Source organism: Stomoxys calcitrans, chromosome 5, assembly GCF_963082655.1.
Source record: "Stomoxys calcitrans chromosome 5, idStoCalc2.1, whole genome shotgun sequence".
Classification (NCBI taxonomy): Eukaryota; Metazoa; Arthropoda; class Insecta; order Diptera; family Muscidae; genus Stomoxys; species Stomoxys calcitrans.
Genome location: NC_081556.1, coordinates 154414559 through 154439844, shown reverse-complemented (window position 1 = coordinate 154439844; position 25286 = coordinate 154414559). Strand labels below are relative to the sequence as shown.

Below are 25286 nucleotides of genomic sequence, written 5' to 3'. Positions count from 1 at the left end.
GAAAACCGCAATATGGACAACAACAACAAAAAAACAACAACCCAGTAATACATACAAAAAAAACTAGAGAGTCATACAACGTTTTTTCCTTGTTATTTTTGGTTCATTTGCATTTAACAACAACAATAACAACAATAGCAAACACATCAGCCAACAGCAGCAGCAAGCGTCAACAAATTATGTGTGCGTGTGTCCTCTCCTATTTTCAGGTTATCAGGCCCCAAAAACAACAACACAAACAATCGCAAAGAGCAAAAATAGAGTGTAGAGTGTAGAGCATGTAAAGCCAAAAGCCCCCAAAAAATTGTTTAAAATAGCAACAAACAAAACAAAGAAGATAAAACGAAAAATAATTGTAAAAAAGAATTGGTTGAATTGAAAAAAAATAAAAAAATCTCAAAAAGGAAAGAAAACAAAAAAATTAAAAGAAAAAATATTTAATTACACGGGTGAATGTGCATGTAAAATATTGGGGTGGCCCTCGCAGTGGCGCTCGCTTGTTCGGTTTCCCGTCATTGTTTTCGTGGTTGCTGTTGCGAAACGTAGCGACATCCTTTCTGTTGCTGGCAATAAATTGTAAGCAAAAATGCTGAAACAACTTGGACAACATCAACAGAAAAACTAGAGCAACGAAATCTCAAGAGCACATCAACATCGTTATCATCATCACGAGCAACGACATTGTTATCATCATCATCATCATCATCAGCGACAACGAGCAACATTAGCCCTAGTTGAACAACATCATTTTTACACCCTACTCATCACCTGCGTAATATCAACTTTCTTTGGAAATTAAAGGAATCGATCGATACCTTTATCGGTTTATCTTTAGATAGTATAGTGTGGTGGTGGTCATCACATATATATATGCCATATTTTTGGCAGATTATTTCGTATCGGGACGTTAGAGAAACGTATCGAAATCGTATCGAAATTGTTGTTGTGCTTTCGAGAGAAGAGTTGGAATTGTTGTGTATTCGATCGAATGTGTGCGGATAGTTTTTTTGGTTTTGTTTTCTACCTCTTCGACATCATCAACCTCACCCCACCAGCTCCATCGGCACTGACAAAAACAACAACAACAACAGGAACAACAACAACAACAATAGCAACAGCATAGCCCCAACGCCACAGCACACATTTTTATCAGATCTAAGGTAAGTTGTATTATAGTGCGAGTACAAGCAAAAGTACACGAGTTGTTGTTTCCAAAATACAACATGTGTTTTTAGTTATGAACAGAATAATTGAATAGTAAAGTGGGTCACGAGTTGTGATAAAACGGAAATTCAGTGTCCGGTCAATTCGGCAAAAGTTGACAAACCTTCAGGTTAGGTTATTTGTACATATAAATAAACTAACTTCTTTAGGTAGGTACGAGTTTGTCCTTCTTTTACAATGGTAGAGATAACTATTAGAAATTTTGAAAGGTTCATTTTCAAGCATTTTCTTGTTTGCTATAGTTCGGATATTCTGGATATTCGACCTTTACTAGGTAATTGCGGTTCGATTTTCATTGCCGATAGAATTTACAGCGACATTACCGCATCCATATCCGACTATTCAATTAAGTCTTATACAGTTTGGAAGTAAAAAAAAAATATAATACCCGATTTTTTTAAATTTTTTCGTAAAAAAATGTATTTTCATTCACTCAACCAAATTTGTTATTCAAAACAGCAAACATGTTTGTTAAAACAGCAGTTTTTGTCTGCTTAAAATGAGAAAGCAGACATTACTGCTGTTTCAGCAAACATAGGGCTACTGTATTAGCAAACATTGCTTACTGCTATTTCAACTAACAAAATCTGTTGTTTTGAGTACACAAGTCTGCTGAAAAAAACCCAACTTTTTATGGTTGCCTGTTACTTGTTTTGATTACTTTTGGAATTTTTTAGAAATTTTGTTGGAAGAGATGATTTTAATTTGTGGAATATTAACATCCACTAAGATACACATTTACATATGTGTTCTATTTTTTCTTCTAACATCCCCTTCATAATTAAGCAGTCACTTTCAGCAAACAACAGACTTTTCAACAGTAAGCCTGCACTCTGAAATTGCAGTACTACTGCTGTAATACACTGCACCAAATTTGTTATTCAAAACAGCATAAATGTTTGCAGCAGCAGTTTTTGTCTGCTGAAAATGGGACAGCAGACATTACTGCTGTTTCAGCAAACATAGGGCTGATGTATTAGCAAACATTTCTTACTTCTATTTCAACTAACAAAATCTTTGGTTTTAAGCACAAAAGTCGGTTACTTGTTTTGATTACTTTAGGCACTTTTTAGATCTTTTTAAAAACATTTCTTGGAAGAGATGATTTTAATTTTATTTTAAGCAGCTGTCATTTCAGGAAACAACAGACTTTTCAGCAGTAAGCCTGTTACTCCGAAATTTCAGTACTACTGCTGTAATATTGGGTTGCCCAAAAAGTAATTGCGGATTTTTTAAAAGAAAGTAAATGAATTTTTAATAAAACTTAGAATGAACTTTAATCAAATATACTTTTTTTACACTTTTTTTCTAAAGCAAGCTAAAAGTAACAGCTGATAACTGACAGAAGAAAGAATGCAATTACAGAGTCACAAGCTGTGAAAAAATTTGTCAACGCCGACTATATGAAAAATCCGCAATTACTTTTTGTGCAACCCAATAGCTGAACTACCCGTAATAGCATAAACTACTAATATTCGGCAGACAGTGTTTGCTAGTTTCAGCAATTTTTTTTCTATGAGTGTAGCAGAACTACTGCTGCAATAGGAGCAAAATTAACTACTAGTATTCAGCAGACAGCGTTTGCTATTTTCAGCTAACTTTTTTCTATGAGTGTTGATTAGTAAGTGTTTTTTGAAAAAACTTGCTTAAATCATTTTTATACCCACCACCGAATAATGGAGGTATATTAATTTTTTCAATCCATTTGCAACACATCGCAATATTCATATCCGACCCTATAAAGTTTGTATACATTCTTGATCGTCGTAAAAATGTCAAACGATGTAGCCATGTCCGTTCGTCCGTCTGTTAAAATCACGCTACAGTCTTTAAAAATAGAGATATTGAGCTGATACTGTGCGCAGATTTTTTTTTGTCTATAAGCTGGTTTAGTTCGAAGATGGGCTATATCGGACTATATCTTCATAGAGCCCCCACATAGACCGATCCGCCGATTTAAGGTCTTAGTCCAATCAAAGCCCCATTTATTATTCGATTTTCCTGAAATTTGGAACAGTGAGTTCTGTTAGGCTACTCTAAACCTTTCTTTAATTTGGCCCCGATCGGTCCAGATTTGGATATAGCTGCCATATATACCAATCTCTGGATTTAAGGTCTTGGGCCCATAAAAGGTGTATTTGTTGTTCGATGTTGTCGAAATTTGGGACAGTGAGTTGTGTTAGGCCCTTCGATTTCTTCTTCAATTTGGTCCAGATCGGTTAAGATATGGACATATTTGCCATATGGACCGATCTCTCAATTTAAAGTCTTGGGCCCATAAAAGGCGCATTTATTATCCGATTTCGCTGAAATTCGACACAGTGACTTATGTTAGGCAGTTTTTCACCGGACTATGACGAAAGATGGTTTTTATATATACCCGAGGAGGTGGGTATCCAAAGTTCGGCACAGCCAAACTTAACACGTTTATACTTGTTTTTATTGTAAAGAAGACTTATGGAAGATGCGTTTTAAGTAAAATGTTTAAAAAGTATGAAACCTTAAACGGGTGTTATATGTACTTCAAAATAGGTAATTTTTTTATTAGCAAAATTGAAAAAAACTCTCGTGTTCTCAAAATGCAAAATCACTCCCTTATATAGGTTCATATTTATATACCTTACACCTCTACTATGGTACAGGGTATTAAAATTAAGAGCATTTGTTTGTAACATACAAAAGGAAGAGAGATAGGTCCATTGATAAGTATATCGATCAACTCAGAATCGCTTTCAGATTCAATCTGGCTAAGTCACTCTGTCTGCGTTTTCATGTTAAATTGGCTTTCCTTTTCAACTCCCACAATACAAATTTACAAATTTTGCCCATGAACATTCCACTAAGGAACAGTGGCAAACTTCTCACATATCAATGAGTGCAGTCCGATTCAAGTTTTAAGCTCAATGATAAGGGCCTCCTTTTATAGCCAAGTCCAAACGGCGTGCCACAGTGCGACACCTCTTTGGATAGAAGTTTTACATGGCATAGTACCTCATAAATGTTGCCAGCATTAGGAGGGGAAAACCACCTCTATAATACCGTGTACCACCACTGTGGTACAGGGTATTATAGATTTGTGTATTTGTTTGTAACGCTAAGAAGGAGAAGAGCTAGACCCATTGATAAGTATACGGATCGGCTTAGAATCACTTCCTGATTCGATTTTGCTATGTTCGTCTGTCCTCGTATTCTTGTAATCAAGATACAGGTCGCATTTGTTGTTCGATTTTCACAAAATTTAGCATAAGTCTCTTTTTTGGTCCCAGGACGAACGATATTGATTTCGAAAAAATCGGTCCAGAATTAGATATAGCTCCCATATATATCTATTATCCGATATGCCCTTTTTAAGCTGTAGGAGCCACAATTTTATTCCGATGTTTCCCAAATTCAGCATGAGATGTTTCGTGTGACGTCTTTATACATGTATAAAATTTCATCAAAATCGGTTCAGAATTAGATATAGCTCCCATATATAACTTTCATCCGATATGACCAATTAAGGCTGTAGAAGGCACAATCTATCCGATCCTTACAAAACTTGGCACGAAGTCCTTTTTATGACGTATTAATATGTGTGCAAAATTTCATCAAAATCGGTTCAGATTTAGATATAGCTCCCATATATATCTTTCATCCGATATGCCCTTTTGAAGCTGTAGGAGCTACAATTTTGGCCCGATCTTTACCAAATTTAGCATGAGATGTTTCGTGGGACGTCTTAATACATGTGCAAAATTTCATCTAAATCGGTTCAGAATTAGATAAAGCTCTCATATATAACTTTCATCCGATATGACCAATTAAGGCTGTAGAAGGCACAATTTTGGTCCGATCCTTACAAAACTTGGCACGAAGTGTTTTTTTTTTTGGACGTCTTAATATATGTGCAAAATTTCATTAAAATCGGTTCAGATTTAGATATAGCTCCGATATATATCTTTCATCCGATATGCCCTTTTCAAGCTGTAGGAGCCACAATTTTGGTCCGATCTTTACCAAATTTAGCATGAGATGTTTCGTGTGACGTCTTAAACATGTGCAAAATTTCATCAAAATCGGTTCTGATTTAGATATAGCTCCCATATATATCTTTCATCCGATATGACCTATTAAGGCTGTAGAAGGCACAATTTTGGTCCGATCTTTACCAAATTTGGCACGAAGTGCTTCTGGTGTCGTCCCAATATGTGTGCGAAATTTTATCAGAATCGGATCAGATCTATATGTAGCTCCCATATATATCTTTCATCCGATATGCCCTTTTGAAGCTGTAGGAGCTACAATTTCGGTCCGATCTTTAACAAATTTGGCACGAAGTCCTTTTTGTGACGTATTAATATGTGTGCAAATTTTCATCAAAATCGAATCAAATTTAGATAGAACTCCCATATATATCTTTTATGCGTTTCGACTTTTAAGGCTGTAAAAGCTACAATTTTCGTACCATCGTAAGAAAATCCTACAAGTCCTTCTTTTCGATATTTCAATAGGTATGCAAAATTAAAGTCTGACTAGATTTAGATATAAGTGCTATATATTAAAAGTATTACGTATACTCCGTGGTGTAGGGTACTATGTAGTCGGCTTCGCGCGACTTTTGCCTTTCCTTACTGGTTTTATTTAATTTTCTTGCTTTCCTGTAGCTTCTTTTTCTAATAGATGTATCATGTGCACTGGGCTTCCTTCTTTTATTAGTTTCAAGTAATTACTTGATACGTAGAATATGATAGAATTTTCTTGTACAACATAGTTGTAAATATTTTCTTTCTTTTTGGTATGGTATGCCTAAGTTTGTATGGCATGACCCACTTTAAAGTTTACAACATTTCTGTTTTCCCAACAATTATTGTAATTTTGGTACACTTGCCTAAAGCCACATTACCATGTGCGTACGTACATATGGTATACATTTGCTCGAAGAATGTACGGATGTATGTATGTTACGACCTTCCTTCGTTCCTTCCTTCCTTGGCCTATCCGCGCAATTGTGTTTTTGCCCGACTTATTCGTAACTAACTAAAATTTCCATACGCAGGCCACATGCTTGCTATGATATTACTTTTCTCCTAACACAAAATATGTTTTTTTGCCGTGCCTTGCCTTGCCTGGCTTTGCTTCTCCTACACCTGCAATCATCATTATCATCGTCGTCATCATATTCAAGTGTTATTAATTTTATTTTTATATAGTCCTTCTCGCTCTCACTCTCTCTCTCTCTCTCGCTCTATGTTTACTAAAATAGGGTAATTAGAATCACAGTAACTACCTGGTTGCAAATGCTGCTACCGCAACTACATGAAGACTACATGATTGGCTGCCATGGACATTATGATAGTCCTTGTCCAAGGACTCAAGCATAGCTAGTCTGCCTTATGGCATGTCAGGCCTGCTATGTTGGCTAGAGTTTCACATGGGGTTTTCTTTTCGAATAGCCTCAATGCATAGGACAGCTCTCCGTCGCTATATTTATTTCAGTAGATTGTTTGTGGGGTAAATAACCCAGTTCTAAATCAATTTGTTATGACGCATTCATGCATAGTTAATGGCATAACAGACTAATGTGAGTTAATTTATAAATTGATTGTTAAATAAAATGTGCAAATAAGTATATTAATAATAATAATGGAATTTCCATACACTCGCCACCAACATAGCATGGGGGTTTTCTAAGTTAGTTATTTGCATTTGTAAAATGCAAATTTGTCCACACCCCCCCAACAGCATTTCACATTTAAAATACTTCTCATATATCAATGAATATTGTTCGGTTCAAATTTATGCTCAACGATAAGGAATCTCCCGAACAGAGCACCGCTGAGCAAAACCACATAGTAGAGAAGTTTTACACTGCTGAATCCTCACAAATGTCATCAACATGTCGTCTGGATTCGAACCCACACGTTTTTCTCTACATCTTCTCTACATTTCCATGAATGGTATCAGTCCTGCTACTTGAACTCTTCTTCTTCTGAGGGTATGCCTCGAAGAATAATGAACGATAGATGGTCACAAAGAGGGGGCTGTGAGCATTCCAAACTATGTGACCTAATCTCGACTTGAAGAGGTCTACTGCTTTGCTGTTATTGACAAGAACAGGCCTGTCCGTCATAACAGGTCACAGTCTAATCGGAAAACATGCTGAAATGGACTGAAGGTGGCCATCAGCGACTTTTGCAGAAGCTGTGAGGACATCGAAGAGGAAGAAGAGACTATAGAACACCTTCTGTGTGTGTGTGTCCCGCACTAGCAGTTAGAAGGAGCTCCACTCTAAATTCTCATTTTTTTGAGAGCCTACCTGATTGAGCCCATTATTGGGCTTTTTAAAGCGATCTGAATGGTTCAACTGTTGGAATTAGAAGGCATCTTCCTTCTTCTGTTCCTGTAGTATAACAATGGACGAAAATGTCTAAATGAGTCTGATGGAGGCCACCTTAGCGCAGAGGTTAGCATATCCGCCTATGACGCTAAACGCCTGGGTTCGAATCCTGGCGAGACCATCAGAAAAAAAAAAATTCAGCGGTTGTTTTCCCCTCCTAATGCTGGCAACATTTGTGAGGTACTATGCCACGTAAAACTTCTCTCCAAAGAGGTGTCGCACCGTGGCACGCCGTTCGGACTCGGCTATAAAAAGGAGGCCCCTTATCATTGAGCTTAAACTTGAATCGGACTGCACTCATTGATATGTTAGAAGTTTGCCCCTGTTGCTAAGTGGAATATTCATGGGCAAAATTTGCATTTTTGAGTCTGATGGCAGACTGCCACTTCAACCTAACCTAACCTACTTGAATTCTTGATCTATTCTTGATCATTGGTATAAGTTAGGCGGTCTTAACTGTGTTTCATGCACTGGTTATATATTGTAGTTGTTAGACCTATACTAATGGAGGCCACCGTAGCGTAGAGGTTGGCATATACGTTTAGGCCGCCGTACGCCTAGGTTTGAATCCTGGTGAAAACATCAAACAAATTATCAGCGGTGGTTATCTCCTCCTTATGTTGGCGACATTTGTTAGGTACTCTGTAATGTAAGAACTTCTTCTGAAAGAGGTGCCGCACGCCTTTCGGACTCGGGTATAAAAAGAAGATCTCTTATCAGTGAACTTAAAATTGAATCGGGCAGCACTCTTTGAAATGTGAGAAGTTTGGCACTGTTCTTTCAAGAAATGTTCATGGGTATATGGTGTTGTAGTCTGGTGGACGGCGCTATAAAAGACCACCTACTTTTCAATATTCAATAGGATTGAAAGGATGACTTGTTTGTGCATCACAGTCGCATTTAGGACGACCCTGAATTTAATGCTACACCTACTGCCTCTAGGCATTGTGTAGCCACTATGCTTAGAGACTAAGGAAGCTTTCTCTTCGATCATGCGGCGGCTACCTACACTGAGTCATCCTTGATACAAATCTCGATGTTCCAGGCAGGGCTGCGGAGTCGAAGTCGAGCAATTTTGCCTGCAGTCGGGGTAGAGAAAAATATCTACACTCCGACTCCTGATAAAATAGTAAAAATTGCTTCAAAAAAAAAATTTTATTGTAAATTTTTTTTGAGTAAAAAAATTAACAGCCTTATACACAAAACTTTATAAAGCCTTAAAATAGGTTTATTTGACTGTCAAATAAACCTATTTCAAATCTACATAAAAATGTTGTGAATAAGACCGCAAATGTTGCTGTTGTATTTAATTTTGCTGTTCAAATTCAAGCTCGAGGACTTTTTGTTTTCATTATATTGAAATATTTAGAAAAATTTAAATAAAACAAGATTCGGCCGGCCGGAATCTTATATACCCTCCACTATGGATCGCATTTGTCAAGTTCTTTGCCCAGCATCACATTAAAGGTAAAACAAGTTCTTTGCCCGGCATTTCTTTATAGGCAAACAGAGGATACTGATAAGAATTGCGCCCTCTAGAGACTGAAGAGGTAAAGATCCCAGATCGATTTATATGGCAGCTATAACAGGTTATGAATGGATTTTGACCTTACTTAGCACAGTTGTTGGAAGTCATAACAAAATACCACATACAAAATTTAAGCCAAATCGGATAGGAATTGAGCCTTCTAGATACACAAGAAGTGAAGATTCGAGATCGGTTTATATGGCAGCTATATCAAGTTTTGAGCCGATTTTGACCATAAGATTGAACAAGTAAAAGCATGCTAGGTTCGGCCGGGCCGAATCTTATATAACCTCCACCATGGATCGCATTTGTCAAGTTCATTAAATTACTTTTTACACCCACCACCGTAGGATAGGGGGTATATTCATTTAGTCCTTCTGTTTGCAACACATCGAAATGTCAATTTCCGACCCTACAAAGTATATATATTTCGGATCGTCGTAAAATCCTAAGACAATTTAAGGATGTCCGTGTGTCTGTCCTTTTGTCCGTCCGTCTGTTGTAATCACTCTAGAGCCTTCAAAAATTAAGATATTGAGCTAAAATTTGCCACAGATACGTATTTTTGATGCACGCTAGTTAAGTTCTTAAACGGGCCAAATTGGACCATATTTGGATATAGCTGCTATATAGACCGATTTTCCGATAAAGGGTCTAATGCCCATAAAAACTTTTTTTTATCCGATTTTGCTGAAATTTGAAACAGTGAATAGTTTTAGGCCTCTCGCAAACTGACCCAAATATGGTTCAGATCGGACTATATTTAGATATAGCTGCCATAAAAGCCGATATGCCGATAAAGGGTCTGAAGCCCATTAAAGCTTTCTTTTTTTAACCGATTTTGCTAAAATTTGAAACAGTGGGTTATTTTTGGCCTCCTGATATCCGACCTTAATATGGTTCAGATCGGACTATATTTAGATATAGCTGCCATATAGACCGATCTCCCGATAAAGGGTCTGAAGGTCATAAAAGCTTTCTTTATTACCCGATTTCGCTGAAATTTGAAACAGTGAATTTTTTTGAGCCTCATGATATCCGACCTTAATATGGTTCAGATCAGGTTTCAATTGGATATATCTGCCAATTCTACATATATATTAGACCACTCAATATCCGTGCCGAATTTCGGTGCTTAAGTTATCCAATTTTCACCGGATTGTGACGAAATGGGGTTTACATATATACCCGAGGTGGTGGGTATTCAAAGTTCGCCCCGGCCTAACGTAATGCCTTTTTACTTGTTTTGAATTTAAGACATTCTAAAAATGTTGTGAAGCAGTCCTGTCTTCGGCGGTATTTTAAAAGGCATTATTAACGCACTCTCTCAACAGGGCATATTTATGTAAGTGGTAATTGTATAGGGTGATTTTTTTGAGGTTAGGATTTTCATGCATTAGTATTTGACAGATCACGTGGGATTTCAGACATGGTGTCAAAGAGAAAGATGCTCAGTATGCTTTGAGATTTCATCATGAATAGACTTACTAACGAGCAACGCTTGCAAATCATTGAATTTTATTATCAAAATCAGTGTTCGGTTCGAAATGTGTTCATTCACCGTAACGTTGCGTCCAACAGCATCTTTGAAAAAATACGGTCCAATGATTCCACCAGCGTACAAACCACACCAAACAGTGCATTTTTCGGGATGCATGGGCAGTTCTTGAACGGCTTCTGGTTGCTCTTCACTCCAAATGCGGCAATTTTGCTTATTTACGTAGCCATTCAACCAGAAATGAGCCTCATCGCTGAACAAAATTTGTCAAAATTTGAACACATTTCGAACCGAACACTGATTTTGGTAATAAAATTCAATGATTTGCAAGCGTTGCTCGTTAGTAAGTCTATTCATGATGAAATGTCAAAGCATACTGAGCATCTTTCTCTTTGACACCATGTCTGAAATCCCACGTGATCTGTCAAATACTAATGCATGAAAATCCTAACCTCAAAAAAATCACCCTTTAGAAGTGAAAGGTGATGCCCTCTTCTCTTCTTTGTGCTCTATGTATGTCTCTGTTTGTTTCCTGAGTTTTTTGCGGCATTATAAAAAGCCTGCTGCAGACCTCTTTTCGCGGCTGAGATCTTAGCTTAGTCTTCAGGTTGAGGCCCAAAGTGCAACGAATGACAGATGGTCACAAGTTGGGGGTTGTGAACACTCCAAAAATTAGGGGCCCCATTTATATTTGAAGAGGTCTACCACTTTGCTGTTGCAGGCTAGAACAAACGTTTCAGTCTTTGTGTCCGCCATGACAGGTCACAGGTCTGATCGGAAAACTTGGTGACAGACTGAAGGTGGGAAGTAACGTCGAGGAAGATGAGACTATAGATCATCTGCTGTATGTGTGTCCCGCACTGATAGTCAGAAGGAGTTCCATTTTAGATTCACATTTCTTTGAGAACTTGTCGGATTTAACGGAAGTGAACATTCGCAATATATTGGGCTTAAAGTGATCTGGATGATTCAATGGTAGGAACAAGAAGGCGTCTTCATTCTCCTCTGAGTCTGCCACTTAAACCTAACTTAGTCTAGAGGCCATCTTAGCGCAGAGTTTAGTATTAGAGATGTGGACTTGAATGATTTTTCACTCACGGTCACGAGACAAAAAATTATTTGCTCACGCACGACTTATTTATGTCGACTCACGTCCACGCATACTCACGAGACAAAAATTTTACTCACGCACGACTCACGAGAAAAATCACGACTCAAGAGAAAATTCACGACTCTCGAAAAACTTGCGAATCACGGTTGAAAAACTATTTTTCCATGAAGCGAAAATTTTTAGAAAAATAGGCGAAAACTTAGTAATCTCGACAATATAGTGAGGAAAATGGCAAAAAAAAAATTTTTATTAACAATCATTAGGGCTACCATTGTTGGCACCTTTTTTTTAATGGTTAAACCTTTTTTTATTGGTTAGAAAACAAAAAAATGCAGATAAAAAAAGATGTTTTGGTTTGGAAACAAAAACATTTGATTGCTGTCAAATTTCGCTCGCGAAACAATTAAAAATTGTAGCGCTTTTTCCGAAAGCCGAAAAGAATACCAAAACTAAGTCGTGATTTTGATTTGGAACTCACTCACGAATCACGTGACTCACGTGTGATTCATGTGACACGATTACTCTCGTGCACATCTCCAGTTAGCATGTCCGCCTATGACGAAGAAGCCTGGGTTCGAATTCTGGCGAGAACATCAGAAAACATTTTTTCATCGCTGGTTATCCTCTTCTAATTCGGGCGACATTTGTAGGGTACTATGCGTACACTGCGGCATGTCGGTCGGACTCGGCTATACAAAGGAGGCCCCTTATCATTGAGCTTAAACTTTAATCGGACAGTACTCATTGATATGTGAGAAGTTTGCCCCTGTTCCTCAATGGAATGTTCATAGGCAGATTTAATGTTGCAACCTAACCTTAAGCATGTTCACGACTCTCAGTATCACGACTCTCGAAAAAATCACGACGAATGAGACAATAAGGCGAAAAATCACGATTCAGGAGAAAATCACGAATCTCGAGAAAATTCACGACTCACTAGAAAATCACGACTCATAGCTAAATCCCATGGCAGCCGGTTGTACGTACCGGATTGACCCGATGAAGTCCTTCATCGGCAAGGGCTGCCGCCTCAGTGTACAACACACTGCTACAACAACAACAACGACTCATAGCAAAATCTCGACTCACTAGAAAATCGCTATCCACGAGAAAATCAAGAATAACGAGAGAAAGTGAGAACGTGCTGAGTTTGGTCCGGCCGAATTTTATATACCCTCCACCATGGATCGCATTTGTCGAATTCTTTGCGCGGTATCTCTTTTTAGGCAAACAAGGAATAATGGATAAGAATTGTTATGATATTGAAGCTATATCAAGTTATAGTCCGATTCGGATCATAAATGAATTGAATGTTGAAGACCTTAGGAGAAGTCATTGGGTAATATTTCAGTCCATTCGGATAAGAATTGGGCTTGGTAGGGGCTCAAAAAGCATAATCGGGAGATCGGTATATATGGGAGCTGTATCAGGCTATATCGATTCAGACCATATTGGACATGTACGTTAAAGGTCATAGGAGAAGCCATTGTACAAAATTTCAGACAAATCGAATAAGAATAGCGCCCTCTAGTGGCTTAAGAAGTCAAGATCCCACATCGGTTTATATGGCAGCTATATAAGGTTATGTAATGATTTAAACCATACTAAGCACAGTTTTTGAAAGTCATAACAAAACATTTCGTGCACAATTTCAGCCAAATCGGATTAGAATTGCGCCCTCTAGTGGCTTATGAGTCAAGATCCCACATCGATTTATATGGCAGCTATATCAGGTTATGTAACTATTTAAAACATACTTAGCACAGTTTTTGGAAGTCATAACAAAACATTTCGTGCATGAGAATTGCGCCCTCTAGTGGCCTAAGAAGTCAAGATCCCAGATCGATTTATATGGCAGCTATATCAGGTTATGTACTGATTTGAACCATACTTAGCACAGTTATTTGAAGTCATAACAAAACACCTCATGTACAAATTCAGCCAAATCGGATGAGAATTGCGACCCCTAGAGGCTCAAGAAGTCAAGATCCAAGACTGATTTACATGAAGCCCCTAAAAGCTTTATTTTTTAACCGATTTTGCTGAAATTTAAAACAGTGAGATGTTTAAAGCCTACCGACATCTGACGTAAATCTGGTTTAGATCGGACGATATTTAGATATAGCTGCCATAAAGACTGATCCGCCGATAAAGGGTCTGAAGCCCCTAAAAGCTTTATTTATTATCTAAATATGATCCATATATATATAGCTGTCACCGATTCCTTAATCCCATAAAAAGCGGATTTATTGTCTGATTTCGCTGAAACTGTGACTTGTATAAGAGTTCTCGGGACCTAAATAAAATGTGATCCAGACCAGCCCCTATTTGGATAAAACTGTGGATATGGCAGTGGAGTTATAATAAAATAGGATGATGAATATATCCATGGTGGTGGGTGGTATTCAACACACGTTTTTACTTGTTTCACTTAATTTGTATAGGGACCTCTAATTATAAGCATGCATTAAATCTCTACATGATAATGAATATTATTTTATCCTGCATGGGATACGATCCCCTTCCATAACACGATGATGTTGTGCATGTTGTTATTTTTATCATGTGATAGTGCCTAATTTTAGAGCACATTAAAAAATGCTAAAATTTATACCAGAAATATTTTTGGGGTTGGTGATTTTGTTTTTCCATCGTGTTTTCGCATACCATAAACAAAGTCATTAATGGACGTATTTGTTATTTTTTCTAGTTTGCTAATTTTGTAAATTCCACAGAAATAAAAACACAAAATAGTGCGAATAGAATTTTTGTGAATGAACAGAGATTTGGAGCTGTCGATAGGTTGAGTGAGTGAGTGAGAGAGAGAGGGAGATCCAAGGGATGTGTGGAATGGGGTGCAGTGTCGATGATGGCGAATACAAATGTTGGCGTTAAGAATGAAAAGTGTAAAAACTTGTGTGAACATGGTAGGGAGGGCCTGTAAGCAAGACGAAAGGGCCTTGACGAATATTAAGGCTTTCCTATTTAAGGATTGAACTCTGTTATCTATCTCTATATATCTATATATTGCTATATCTTTACTTCAGAGAAAGGGGAGGTATACCAATTTCAAATCAAATGAAGTCTACAACAAACAAAGTTCAAGGTTTTACAAAAAATTTACTTACGATTCTAAAGCCAGACAATATCCTGCAATGGAATCTTAATTATTATACCCACCACCATAGGATGGGGGTATACTAATCTAGTCATTCCGTATGTAAGACCCCATAAAGTATATATATTTTTGATCGTCTCGACGTTCTGAGTCGAGCTAGCCATGTCCATCCGGCTGTCGAAATCACGATAGAGGTCGAAAGCGTAAAGCCACCCACTTGACCCTTAAAGTTTTATTTATTAAAATTTTGAACTGATACTTAGTATTGACGTAGGTCGTTGGGGATTCCAAATGGGCCATATCGGTTCAGATTTAGATATAGCTTCCATATAAACCGATCTCCCGATTTGTCTTCTTAAGCCACTGGAAGCCACAATTTTCGTCCGATTTGGCTGAAATTTTGCACGTAATGTTTTGTTATGACTTCCAATACTTATTCGAATCGGTCTATAATCTATAATCTGATATAGCTCCCATATAAACCGATCTCCCGATTTGACTTTTTGAGCCCTTACAAGCCGAAATTTTTATCCGATTTGGCTAAAATTTTGCATGCGGTTTTTTGTTATGACCTCTAACAACAGTGCCAAGTACGGTCCGAATCAGTCTATATCGTATATAGCTCCCATGTAAACCGGTCTTCCGATCATCCTTGTTCGGTTCCTAGAACCTTTAATTTTTGCTGGTTTGACAGAAGTTTGGTTTGTGGAATAAAATAATGCACTTCAACTAAATTTATTTCGTATAAATTTTTAGTGGTGGTTTCCCAAGATTTGGCCCTGGCATTTAGCACGCTTTTACAAAATTTTATGTTTAATTTTTTACTTTACATAATTTAAATTTATTTTATTTTATTTTATTTTATTTTATTTTATTTTATTTTATTTTATTTTATTTTATTTTATTTTATTTTATTTTATTTTATTTTATTTTATTTTATTTTATTTTATTTTATTTTATTTTATTTTATTTTATTTTATTTTATTTTATTTTATTTTATTTTATTTTATTTTATTTTATTTTATTTTATTTTATTTTATTTTATTTTATTTTATTTTATTTTATTTTATTTTATTTTATTTTATTTTATTTTATTTTAATTTATTTTATTTTATTTTATTTTATTTTATTTTATCACTTCACTTCACTTCAATTCACTTCACTTCACTTCACTTCACTTCACTTCACTTCACTTCACTTCACTTCACTTCACTTCACTTCACTTCACTTCACTTCACTTCACTTCACTTCACTTCACTTCACTTCACTTCACTTCACTTCACTTCACTTCACTTCACTTCACTTCACTTCACATCACTTCACTTCACTTCACTTCACTTCACTTCACTTCACTTCACTTCACTTCACTTCACTTCACTTCACTTCACTTCACTTCACTTCACTTCACTTCACTTCACTTCACTTCACTTCACTTCACTTCACTTCACTTCACTTCACTTCACTTCACTTCACTTCACTTCACTTCACTTCACTTCACTTCACTTCACTTCACTTCACTTCACTTCACTTCACTTCACTTCACTTCACTTCACTTCACTTCACTTCACTTCACTTCACTTCACTTCACTTCACTTCACTTCACTTCACTTCACTTCACTTCACTTCACTTCACTTCACTTCACTTCACTTCACTTCACTTCACTTCTCTTCACTTCACTTCACTTCATTTCATTTCATTTTATTTCATTTCATTTTGCTACAACCTTAGGGCCCCCGTGTCTGATATCCGTCCCTGCGATTGTTTTTTTGTGCTGGCATATTTTTGTTACTTGTTGGTTCGCTGGTTGTTTGGTATACGTTTAATTTCGTTAATCGGTTTGTTTTAGCGGATACAAAAATCCATTTAGAACGTGCGTAAAGTTCATTACTTTTCGTAGTTGAATTTTTAATTATTTTTCCACATATTTTTCCCCAAACTGACGACGATGGCGACGACGATGATGCCGCCTGCTCTTTATGCCAACGAGGATTTTTTTATGAGGGGGTATAGCTGCTGATGCTGGTTGGTGTTTGGAAAACTGGCGTTGATGTGGACTGAATTTGGAGTGGTGGCTGGGAGGGAGGAAGGGAGGGGGTTGGCTGGAAAAAAATAAAGTTTATTTTGAATACTTGCAAAATGAATCATTTGAATAATTATGTGCTTTTTTGACTTTTGGGCGAATGGAGAAAGAGCACAGTAGATTCGTAAAAGGTGGATAAAAGCAAAACACACACACACACACACACACTCACACATAGCACACATTTGTGGTGTAGTTGTTTTTGTTGGGAGCCGCTCGGTAATCCATCCATTTTCATGTGGTTTCTTTGGTTTGGCTTGGGATTCTCTGTGGTTTTCTCCTACCACTTTGCTATCCTCTTTTCCTTTCCCTTAGATTTTATTCCTGCCTCAAAATTAAGGTGAAAGCACTTGAAATCAGTCCACAACCCCAGGCTTTAGCTTCCAGTGCGACTGCGTGCTTTTTTTTTGCGCGCCTTCCGCTCTGCTCTACTTTAAATATTTGATCAACATTTTAATCAAAATCCCAAGTCATAAATTCCATTGACTCGACTCGGGTTGAAGTTGTATGCCTGCATTCAACTTTCCGTCCATCCATTTCATTTCACTCATTGCCAGATATCACCAGGGCAGATCTGAAGAGTGACAACATGCACCGTTGGTGTTGCTGTTTGTTTGTCTGTCTCTTAGTTATTTGCCTGCAACTCATCTGCCTTGCAGCACCGTAGCGTATATGTATGTATTAATTTCGTCTATGTGTATGTGTTGTTGCTATGTGGTCATCGAGCACGAAGCGGGGAAGCATGACGTTTTATGTTGCTGCTGCATCTTATCTATCTCTTGGTCGGTCGCTTGTGGTCTCTTATCAGCAAAACACTTGTGCATCACATATAAGTATGCATATGTGAAGGCATTACAGTATGCGACAATGGAATTAGGGAAGTTGAAGGTTATCATCATAGGTGCATTAATTATCGAAATCATTCAGTAATTTCGATATTATTCGACAAGTGCCGGTAACATACTGGGCCAAATTGAAAAAGGATGTTTAGGGGTCTAACACAACTCACTGTCCCAAATTTCCGCAAAATCTGATAATGAATGTGGCTTTAATCGGCGGATCGGTCTATATGGCAGCTATATCCAAATAGGGACCGATCTGAACCAAATTGACGAAGGGTGTCGAAGGGCCTAACATAATTCACTGTCCCAAATTTCAGCAAAATCGACTAATAAATATGGCTTTTATGGGCCTAAGACCCTAAATTGGCGGATCGATCTATATGGGGGCTATATCAAGATGTAGTCCGATATAGCCCAACTTTGAATTAAACCCGCTTAAGGACAAACAAAACAATCTGTGCAAAGTTTCAACTCAATATCTCTATTTTTAAAGACTGACGCGTGATTTCAGTCTTTAAAAATAAATGACTAGATCGTCTTAGATTTTTGCGCTGATTGGGAATATATATACTTTATCAGGTCGGAAATGGATATATCGAAGTGTTGCAAACGGAATGACAAAATGAAAATACCCTCATCCTTCGGTGGTGGGTATAATATATTCTTGTCGCCCAATTTATTCTTTCAAGGTACCAATTACACAACAATTAGTACGTTTTCTCCCACATATTGTATTTTTGTCAAGACTGGGAAAATATTCTGTCAAATTGCTTTATTTTATCAGCCATCGTTCGCTGTAGGCGAAGATAAGCTAATTCGTACTATTTTGCACTTTTTGGTACCAAAATATACAAATTTTGAATGGATCGTCTAGTCACCCTACACGCCAAATTTCAGTCCTCTATCTCCATCTGCAAAAAAAGTACCAAATGGTACCAAAATGTACGAGTTGTGAATTGATTATTTATTCACCCATCACAATTTTCTTAGTTGTATCTGCATGCCAAATCTCAGGCCTCTAGCTCCTTTGTAAAGAAAGTACCAAATGTTACCAATTTTGGTACTAAAATGTATGAATTATTAATAAAACATGTAGTCACTTGTCTTAAATTTCAGACCTCAAACTCCATCAGAACAGAAAGTACCAGATGGTACCAATAGTGGTACTAAGATGTACGAAATTTGAATAGATCATTTAGTCGTTCATCATTTATTTCTTAGTTGCACCTACATGCCAAATTTCGGACCTCTAGCTCCATCTATAAAGAAAGTACCAAATAGTACTAATTTTGGTTCCAAAATGTTCGAATTTTGAAAAATTCATTTAGTTGCGCATCATATTATTCTAAGTTTTAGCTTCATGCCATCTGTAAAGAAAGTACCAAATGGTACCAAAATATACGAGATGTGAACAGATAATTTATTAACCCATAACATTTTTCCTAGTTAAACTTATATGCCAAATTTCAGACCTCAAACTAAATACATCACAACAGAAAGTACAAAATGGTACCAATTGTGGTACCAAAATGTACGAATGAATAGATCATTTAGTCGTTCATTATTTATTTCTAAGTTGTACCTACATGCCAAGTGCGGACCTCTGGCTTCATGAAAAAAGTACCAAATAGTATTAATTGCGGCACTAAACGTACTATTTTCCCACTTCCGGTACGATTTTCCAAATTTTTTTTTACCAAACCTTATTTTTTCGACACGATCTTTCATTTAAGCCCAAGAACATAATTTTAGCCCCTTTCGTTCGCGCTGGCCAAATATGTACCGATTTGTACTTTTCGTACTTTTTAGTATCTAAACGTACGAATATAAAAAAATCCAGCCTTATCCCGTGCCTATGATCCAAGAACAACATTGGGCTGGGCGATGATTATTCAGTCAGTCAGTGACGCTACTCTTTTGTATATAAAGATTATGTACAACTAGTTATCGATATAATTCGATAACACTTACTTTTTATTGAATAGTACTAAAATTATCGCATGTTTTAGTACCTCATAGGGCCTAATATACTGCTAGGGGCATTTTATATGCAATTATCGATATCATTCGATAAGTGATTATAATACTTGCCTTGCACTGTGTTGCCCAAAAGTAAAAAGGCCTTTATATATACACTACTCAAGGTCTATGTTAATGCAAAGTATTAACAGTTGTTACCGCTTATATTGATAGATATGGGGTGAAATTCACCACTGAGAAACAAAGTTCCTATTTTACCACTGCCAGGATGCACTTGATGGGTATTCAGGATAAATTACAGTGGAGAGTTATCGATATTAATCGAAAATACGAAAATACTTCATATGCATATACATTAGAGCTGGCAATCTATCGATAATTGCAACATTCGACATTTTCGATAGTTTTAATAATAAATATTGATGGTATCGATACTATCGTTAATTGCCCATCACCTACATTTCAAATAAAAATGAGAAGTAAAAATCAGGAGATCGATTTATAAAAAAGCAATATCAATGCACAGACCAAATAAAACCAAGGTTAATAAAGGCATTTGGAAGTCATAAAAAAATTAAATATCGATAATTTCGATAGTGTCATCGATATTTTGCCAGCTCTAATATACATACATACGGTAGAGCACGTGTTAACGGCTGTTATCGCGCATGTCAGTACCAAACCAATTTTGAAAATAATCGAAAATCGATGGCAACGTTTTATTTGATTGCTATCAGTGCAAGTCAATACCATTATATCGATTTCCATGGATAGCTACAGAGACCAGCCGATAATACGTACATATTATCGGCTGCTGTTTCCGATTTAACTTAGCACTTGAAGTCTATGCCAGTGTTTTATTGGAGCAATACTAGCGCAAGATAGACACAATGAATACATTTCCAGTGCAAATTAACATAGCATAATTATCGATTTTATTCGAAAACTATTGTTATCGATAATGTCAATAAAACTTAACACTAGCTATTAATATGATTTAGCTCTACCAAGTTGCGACGGTTGCCAAGCTGGTAGCGCACTCGGATTACGGAGGTCGTGGGTTGGATTCCCACGAGAGGCCTGGTCTGTCGCAATGGACCAAAAAGGTCTTAGTGAATCTGTTTAGAAACTTTAACCTAACCTAGCACTACCCTACCAACTACAACGGATATTTATCGAAATCATCATTCTATAACAATGAACAATAATAATATAGTTCATCTGCCTTGTTAATTTCACTGTCTGCCACTGTATAAAATGGAAGCACTTACAGCGCAGCGCATGGACTAACAAACACGGTGTGTCAACGGAAAACAAACACTTCTCAGCGATTGAGAAAGAACGACACAACTAATTCTCTCGTGCAACATCAACAGATTGTTTGGGGAAACTGAAAACTAAACACAGAGCAGTGTGGTTATCATTGTTGTTGCTGGCTGCCTGTTTGTTTGCCTAGCTGCATCATAACACAATCCAATAACGACATCAACAACGGCTCACTCCAAACATTTACTCTCACACACACTCACACTCTCTCACAGGGCCACAACAACATAATGAGCAAAACAGAAGAGTGACGTTAAAATCATATCTTATCGTTATCACTTGGATGGATGGTCGCTCGGTAGAATGGCCGGTCAGATGAATATGGATGATGTAGGAAAGACTTCATCCAAAATTTCACATTAGTTTGCTTGTAGAAGTTTTTCAAACTGGACGCGGGAATCGTGTTCGTTGGTGGTATCATCATTTTGACAAGCCACGAAGATAGGATTAAAATCAGCGAAATAAATTTAATTTCTTAAATGAATGATGAGGTGAAATCGTTGATAAGAGAGAAGTCTTTCAAGTGTAATATTTAGTGCCACGTAATAGACAAGTTAAAGAATTTTTTTTTTAAAGATGATATATAAGATATGTTTACGTCTTCATTTGTAATGAGCTCGTGATTTGCAATGAAATGGTTGCAATTGCAGTTTTTGGAAAATAGTGAAAAAACAAAGATATTTTCGGTGAATAAAATAAGGCGTTTGTTTCAATTTGTGGGGGCAATGTGTGGAAAATATGAGGCGACATATTTTTCTTTCGCTTGCCAAATTCAGCATGTCCTAGCATCTGACAAACAGCGCTAACAATAGTCTGAAGAACGGTTTACTTAAGGAAGTATTACTAAAAGTTTCTTAATAAGGCCTAAGCTACGAGTAAAAGTGCTGGACGCAGTGAAGAAAACACTATGGCGGACTAAAAAAGGGTTACAAAATTTAAGATGGCCTTCTGAACCTCCAAAGTGGGTACATCCTCTTGATAGGCAGAAGCTTAACAAAGATAACATGATGTCATTATAAAAATAAATTCCCTTGGATTTGCATATATTCGGAAAAAATTATTTTTGTAGGTGTATAAGATTTTAAATCAAACAAGTAAGAGCGTGCTAAGTTCGGCCGGGTCGAATCTTATATACCCTCCACCATGGAGCGCATTTGACGAGTTCTATGCGCGGTATCTCTTTTTAGGCAATCAAAGAATATTGAATAAGAACTGTTTTGCTATTGGAGCTATATCAAGTTATAGCCCGTTTCGGATCATAATTGAATGCTGAACATTGTAGAAGTCATTGTGTAATATTTCAGTTCATTCGGATAAGAATTGCGCCTTGTAGGGGCTCAAGAAGTAAAATCGAAAGATAGGTTTATAAAGGGGATGTATCAAGCTATTGATCGATTCGGACTATATTAGACACGGGAGATCGGTTTATATGGGAGCTGAATCAAACCATTGGTCGATTCAGACCATATTAGACACGTATGTTGAAGATCATGAGAGAAGCCGTTGTACAAAATTTCTGCGCCTTCTAGAGGCTCAAGATGTCAAGATCTCAGATCAGTTTATATGGCAACTATATCAGGTTATGGACCGATTTGAACCATATTGTGCAGTTGTTGGAAGTGATACGAAAACACCGCGTGCAAAATTTCAGCCAAATCGGATGAGCGTGCCCTATTGGCTGAAGAAGTCAAGATCCAAGATCGGTTTGACAGCTATACCAGATTATGAACCGATTTGAATCATACACAGTTGTTGAAAGTGATACGAAAACATCGCGTGCAAAATTTCAGTCAAATCGGACGAGAATTGCGCCCTCTAATGGCTCAAAAAGTCAAGACCCAAGATCGGTTTATATGTGCAGCTATATCAGGTTATGAACCGATTGGAACCATACTTGGCACAGTTGTCGGTAGTTATAGCGAAACACGTCGTGCAAAATTTAATTCCAATTTAATTCCATAAGCGCCCTCTAGAGGCTAAAGAAGTCAAGACCCACGATCGGTTTGTATGGCAGCTATGTCAAAACATGGACCGATATAGTCCATTTACAATCCCAACCGACCTACACTAATAAGAAGTATTTGTGCAAAATTTCAAGCGGCTAGCTTTACTCCATCGAAAGTTAACGTGCTTTCGACAGACAGACGGACGGACAGACGGACGGACAGACATGGCTAGATCGACTTAAAATGTCACTACGATCAAGAATATATATACTTTATGGGGTCTCAGACGAATATTTCGAGGAGTTACAAACAGAATGAGGAAATTAGTATACCCCCATCCTATGGTGGAGGGAGGGAATAAAAATGTCAGCGGTGGCTCTCCACTCCTAATGCTGGCGACATTTGTGAGATATTTTGTCATGAAAAAAAAAAAATTCTTCGCAAAGAGTTGTCGCTTTTATCTTATCCCTTATCATTGAGCTTAAACTTTAATCGGGCAGCACTCATTCACATGTGAGAAGTTTGCTCCTGTTCCTTCAAGGATTGTTCATGGGCAAATTTGAATTTGCATTCAAGTTTTAGTTGGTCAAGACTTAACATACTTTCTAATTTTAAATTTTTAGGAAAGTAACATATCATTAGAAAAATGATCCCCTTCCCGGCAAACAAATTAAATATAAAATTTTTTAGTTTGACATTTTTACAACAATTAGCAGTTTCGAATTTTAAACTTAAGTACTCAAGCTTATATTTCAATTTGAAATCTTATTATCCAAAATTTTTTGACATTTTGACGGATTTCTATGCTTGTACCATTTTACCAAAAAGTTCTTCATCATAATGGACAATACCTGAAAGTATTTAACAATCCAACACTAGCAAGGCCATTAGTGGGTAATCTGAGCCAAGTTTTCACAATTCATTCGCTACTGTAAATGTAAATGAATCTTGCAACCTGTTGGCAGCCTTTAATTATCCTTTGAGTTCTCAAGTACAGCTACATGGAATTACTCATTTGTCAACAATCTAAGTGGCAGCTCATTTTGATGAAAACCTTTTCAAAAATGAGAAAATAAAAACGAACCAACCAACCTGCAAACAATTCATGCCGACAACAAAAAACAACACCCAATGTAATGGCAAGTCTTCAAAAGCGTTTCGCCCTAAACATATCCTAGGGTAGTCAATCAGTCAGAATGTCATTGTGCCATTGTGCCATTGTGCCTCGAAAGAAAATTCTATTTGAGAACCCCCCCCCCCCACCCCCTTGCTCTGTGTAATTCGGTTTTGTCGCTGGTGATGCTGAGACTGATGGTAGTCGCAGTGAACATTTCACTAATTCAGGTCAATCACTTTGAAATTTTCCATTAGAAAATAAACGATGTGAATGAATGAAATTAAATGATGATAATGAAAGTGCTTCAACAGGATAACACACAAGTATCAGCCATACACACACACACACACACACACTGTGAGAGCAATCGGCAAAGAGGGAAAGCGAGGAAGAGAGAGAAGAAAAGCACATTGGAGTATAAGAGATGGAAAGAGGCACAAAGACAGAGCGAGATAATAGGACACCTGTGAATAGTATGAGCATGCCAAAGCAATTCAATAACAAAACAAATTGATGTTCAACATCCTAGCACCCAGCATTCTGAGTTTTCATTTACACAATGTGGAGCTGAAGGTATAGTGTGGTAGATTGTAAGGCCTTACAAGAGAAGGCTTTAGTGATGCTTTTTGTTTTCTATTTATTTGGGTTTAGTGGGGCCACCGTAGTGCAGAGGTTAGCAAGTCCTTCTATGACGCCGAATGCCTGGGTTCGAATCTTGGCGGGGACATGCGAACAATTTTTAGCGGTGGTCATCCCCTTCTGGCGACATTTGTGAGAAACTATGCCATTTGAAAACAAGTAAAAACTTGCTATGTTCGGTCGGGCCTAATCTTGGAAACCCACCACCATGGATTCTGCTAAAAATTTATACAAAATAAATTTACTTCAATTGCATAATTTTATTCTACATACCAAACTTCAACAATAACTAAAGCTTCTAGGATCAAGAATCAAGGAGGATAGAGAGACCGGATTATATGGGAGCTATATCAGGTTATAGACCGATTTAGACCGTACTTAGCACAGTTATTGGAAGTCATAATAGAACACTGCATGCAAAATCGGACAAAAATTGCGGCTTGAAAGGGCTCAAGAACTCATATCGGGAGATCGGTTTATATAGGAGCTATATGAGG

At 37.2% G+C, this 25286-nt stretch overlaps 1 protein-coding gene across 2 annotated transcripts in view; it reads left to right on the top strand.

Moving 5' to 3' along the window:
• The window catches only part of LOC106094516 (regulator of G-protein signaling 17), a 123576-nt gene that overhangs the window by 6683 nt on the left and 91607 nt on the right, over positions 1-25286 (top strand). For both annotated transcript variants that reach the window (XM_059368951.1, XM_059368952.1), the window contains exon 2: positions 210-1160. The gene's annotated coding sequence lies outside the window, so the exon portion shown is untranslated. The remainder of the gene's footprint in view (positions 1-209; positions 1161-25286) is intronic.